Here is a 5,000-nt window from a genome sequence, read left to right on the forward strand (position 1 = left end):
GTACAGTTCTCTTGGTTCATCAGCTGCACAACACTCTGCCCTGGACCCGTGTTTACTGGTTAATACTCTGTCCAGTCTTATTGGATAAAATGTTGACTTATTTGGTCACTGTGTTCCTTTAGTCCACTCTCATTGGTCACTGTGTTCCTTTAGTCCACTCTCATTGGTCACTGTGTTCCTTTAGTCCACTCTCATTGGTCACTGTGTTCCTTTAGTCCACTCTCATTGGTCACTGTGTTCCTTTAGTCCTCTCTCATTGGTCACTGTGTTCCTTTAGTCCTCTCTCATTGGTCACTGGGTTCAATTGGTCAATGGAACAAAGCCAGATTACAAATTACAGACCCAGAGTAAAATAAAATGTTCTGGTGTGAATTGCTGAAATGATTAAAATGACTTCCATGTGGCTTCCAGTTACACCATTATGTCCCAGTTCAGCAGTTCTTGTATGTTCTGGGTGTAATAAATATGTTCTCTGGAAAGCTGGCGGTCCATGTTAGCTTTGCACTCATGAGATGACCTAAAATGTAAGCTTTCAGGATTTCGTTAATTGCTAGCCATCTTAGCATGTTTGTCTGTGTGGCTTCACAGCAGAGAGACGAGCTAAACGTTATCATGGACTGCAGTAAACCTTGCTTTTTAAAATAAAATCATCAGACACATTCCCTGTAGCGTGCATGGAGCACATGTGCAAACTTGCTGCCCGGCTTTGGAGCAGCTTGTACATACGTGTTACACCTGACGAGCCGTGATTTATTGTTGTTTTTGTGACTTGTTTTGATGTCTGCTCATGTTGTGTGCTTATGTATCCAATCAAGGAACCACATCTAGGAATTCTGTTTAGCAAACACGGATATAACGGATAGGCTTGAACAAGAGAGTCGATTCCGTAAGGTTTCCCTGGCACGCTATATCCAGCGTGTTTTGTGTGTTGCTGTTTTCCAGTGGAACGGCAAATAACAATCCAGTGCTTGTGTTTGTGTGGGAGTCAGATTCGCTGTTCAAAAGAATTTGAGATGTCGAGGTCTTTCTGGGAAGAACTGACGTAATATTGCGGAATTTATTTCCCAATTTTGCCAATTTTATTGGAGACGCCCGCGATGAGTAGAACTTTGATGGTAAATTAAACAGCGAACATGTTGGCGAGTATAAAAAGGACACATTTGAAACACATTTCTCCTTTTTCATATGATTGTTTATTTCCAGCAAGATCATCATCCAGAAATCAGATCAGGAATTGACCTTCTGATAAAACAGTGAAGCTCCTAAAACTGCTAAAAGATGTGTAACGTCTGAGGGAAAGATTCCAGTCTCTCGTTTTGTGAAGATGCAGAATAAGTATTCAGAAATAACCAAATGATGTAAGAAACAGAATTAGGGCTGTGGGTGTGGGGGTGTGTGGGTGTGGGTGTGTGTGTGTGTGTGTGTGTGTGTGTGTGTGTGTGTGATGTTTTGAATCTATTCAAGCTGCTGTGTCACTTTAAGACCCTTACTGTTTGTGCTACAAACTCAATTTGAAATTGTGGTACTGTAATCTGTGAAGTTGTTCATGTTCCCCCATGTCTTTGAGGGTTTCCTCTGGGTTCTTTGGTTTCCTCACATACATGCTGGTATTCACACTGGCAAAGGGTAAACTGTTTCCTAAGTGTGACTGTGTCTGAGTGAAGAACTTGCAAAGAACTGGATGTGTTCCTGCCTCTCGCCCAGCGTTCCCAGGATTAGCTCCAGATCCGCTGCCAGCCTCAAGGATAAAGCGCTTACTGAAGATGAATGAGAGAATATATCTCATTTTGAATATATAGTTTGTCATTTGTTGGAAAACTTGAAACATATTAATGACTCATCCTTTGCTCAGGGGTGTATTTTGCTGTCACATCTAATAAACGCGTCCTAATGCTCGTTTCCCTTCTCAAGAACAAACACAATCAGTTATTAAACTGCACACATTCGACTATAACGTTATATTTCAGAAAGAAAGTAGAATTATACAACATGGGTTAGTTTGAAGCATCTCTGAAAATTAATGGCAGGAAACTTGAGATGTTTTCCAGGTCAGAATGAACCTTAGCTACATCAAGTACAGGCAGATTTATCTTCACCACATAACACCTTCATGCTGGTATGTGCCATTTTGCAAAAAAAAAAGGAAAAGTGCATCATTTGGCAGTGAAGTTGTTGCCTCCTACCATCTCAGCTTGGGCCTCTTCCACACCCAGGGCTCTACCGTACTTCCAGCCAGCTGGACAGTGACTGGCTTGACGTTGCCAGCAGGCCTGGATGGTTAAAGCTGGCATCCATCATGTTGAGTCGAGGTGGCTGCTTCTTACGCTGAACCCGAAACTTCCGCTTATATAAGACTGGAGCTGGAGCCAAGATATTGCACAGAGGCTCATTACTTACATCTCCAGGTCACGTTGTGTTGGCGCGGGTAAAGAACTACTGGACGTTTGGCAGCACCTTCGTTCTTCTCACTCTCACACACCCAGTTACATCACATCTAGTGATACATTGCACCTCCGGGTCAATAAATTCTGGGTCTAGATTACTTATAATGGACTCAGCATGCCGTACAAGATGCATGTTGTGCCACGATTGTCAGGCTCTTCTCACGCCAACAGAGTTCATCTCTTCTGGTCAGTGCAATTTATTTAAAGGGATTCTGTTTCTACACCGAAACAAAAATATCAATCTTTTTTCTTTACCTGAAGAATGGCACTTAAATCTTGTGATTTGTGAATGTCTGCTATTTAAAAATATCTATACCACAAATTTTGAAAATATGCAAGAGCAATACAATGGCTTTGGAAACCGAGCCAAAAAAACTAGCATTGATATCCAGCACCTCTGTGTTCACTTCTCCGAGCTACCAGCAGGGGGCGATCTTAGATGACAAAGTGGCAAAACATTGGGTGTTGATGCCTGAAGTGGCTGTTGAAAAGAGGAAGAGCAGGCCTTGTTCTCCTCCTCCTCCTCCTGCTGCTGGGCTCGCGATAAATAACAGTAAAGAAATGCTGCTGTTTTGAACCGAGCAGTTGTAAAAGCGTTGACATCAGAGTCGAGCGCCTTCCAAATATGCCGTAATGGCCCCTTTTCCCTCCCTATCCGAAGCCGGACCCAAAGCATTACGTTGTGTTTAACAAACCTGAAACATCTTGATCACGTAAACACTTAGTAACCAGGAGGGATGTACGAGAGGCTGTGGAGCAGCTCGATTTCCTACCAAGGTCCACATGGTGCTGGTGATTAGCAAGAAAGAGAAGCTTGGGCTGTTGATCAGTAACATGCACATTGTTACAGCCTTGTTATACAACACAGCTCAGCTCACAAAGAGTAGCCATAAAAAGTGTGTGTTCATAGCTCCCTGCTGGAAACAGCTGGGAAGTGTACGGTGCATCAGCGCTCCGAAATAGCTCCTGAAGTGTTTTCCATTCAGCTTGGAGAACTTAACAGAGAATAGATCCAGCTGTCTTGTGAATTCTGTTTAGTCACCGGCCTGCTAGCTTTCGTATCAGATGGAAGGGTCTTGGTCAAGTCCGTCTTCTAATTAGTTCACAAGGAGCTTTTGGTATTGCAAGGATTTAGCAGAAGCGTTTATGTGCCAGTCTGGTAAACACAACCTGGGGATGTATTTTTAGAGTGAGGTCTTCCCGCAGCCTCAAAAGTGAACAAGCTGTCTTCAAAATGTTTTCCACCATCTGCCGGCCATCAGCACGTCTGCATTCCTGAGCAGTCTCCATTTCACCTGGATCAAACCTCCATGTAGATATATCATCCCTGGGGAAGGGGGTGTGTAAAGGGGGGGACTAGACTGAGGACAGAGAGCCAATTGCCCCACAGTCAGGAGCTAAACTTTTGCATGTTTTAAAGCTTCTGTTGGAGTCAGAAGTGTAGTGGAGACTGTATTTACAAGACCAAGTGCTTTGGCAGATACTGGGAATTGAACATTAATCACCAAGGGTGGAACAGGATTGTTATTGTTGAGCTCATGGTGCAGTCGTTATACTGTTACCGTGTTAAATCTTTTTACTGATTTTTACTGGCTTAGGGTCAGTTCAGAATACTCCAGTTTGAGTTTTGCTTTTCGTCCTTTTGATAGCTCTTGGTTGGAGGTGTGACATTCTGTTTGAGTCTGTTCAAGCCATAAAACCTCACTCTAAAATGCAGCGAGTGTGTTCAGACCTGAAAGTATCTTCTTTCTCGCATGAAAAAAAAAGCTGTCCCACTTTGGAAATAGTTTCCCCTAAAGAGAGATTCCTGCTGGTTGGGAAGGCACTCAAGATTCCTGGCGTGATACCACACCTTTTTAATAATGCCAAGGCTTTTAATCGTTTTGTTATTAGGTTTAGCTGAGACCTTGACTTTAGGCTGCTCCAAAGAAAGCAAGTCAACCGTTACTATGGCATTCCAGGACAAACTGTTATATAAGACTTCAAGCACTTACTTGTTTTTTTTCCCCCTAAACACTGACTGTGAAAATTGTTTGAATTGATTGGAAATGTATGCCAAAGCTGACAAAATGTTACAGCCGTTTCCTAAACAAGCAATGAAGAGACATGTTTAGTTTCATAAATAAATCTTTTTTTTATTTGTAACATATAAAATTAGATCATTTTACACTTTATTCCAGTATGACAATCAAATAAAGTAGCTACACTTTAGATAAATAATATTAATAACAATATTAAAAACATTCATTCAAACTTTGTCAACTCATTTTGTTGCTAATTCGCTGATGGAGTTGATTTTTGATAGCTGCCGAACAGTATGAACGCATTTGTCCACATAAGGGAGGAATGTTACCACAAATTTGACGGAAAAACCACGACATGGTGCGACTCGCTGGCGTTACAGAACCATGGTCTACAGAGTTAAGCAAAACTTTAAATTATGTATGTGCATATATGCTTATTTGAAGATATACACATACGAGTCTACAGTTGAGTCTTATTGGATGTTTAGAAATCAAAATATACATAAAACAATTTTTAACATTAAACATGTAC

At 41.6% G+C, this 5,000-nt stretch overlaps 1 protein-coding gene across 1 annotated transcript in view; it reads right to left on the reverse strand.

Annotated features, from left to right (window-relative positions):
- Nucleotides 1–4,553: 4,553 nt before the first annotated feature.
- ccn1 (cellular communication network factor 1) overlaps nt 4,554–5,000 on the reverse strand; it is a 2,539-nt gene continuing 2,092 nt past the window's right edge. Inside the window, exon 5 of the mRNA XM_060893757.1 lies at nt 4,554–5,000. This exon is cut by the window's right edge and continues 569 nt beyond it. The gene's annotated coding sequence lies outside the window, so the exon portion shown is untranslated.

This window comes from Tachysurus vachellii, chromosome 19 (genome assembly GCF_030014155.1).
Source record: "Tachysurus vachellii isolate PV-2020 chromosome 19, HZAU_Pvac_v1, whole genome shotgun sequence".
NCBI classification, from domain to species: domain Eukaryota; kingdom Metazoa; phylum Chordata; class Actinopteri; order Siluriformes; family Bagridae; genus Tachysurus; species Tachysurus vachellii.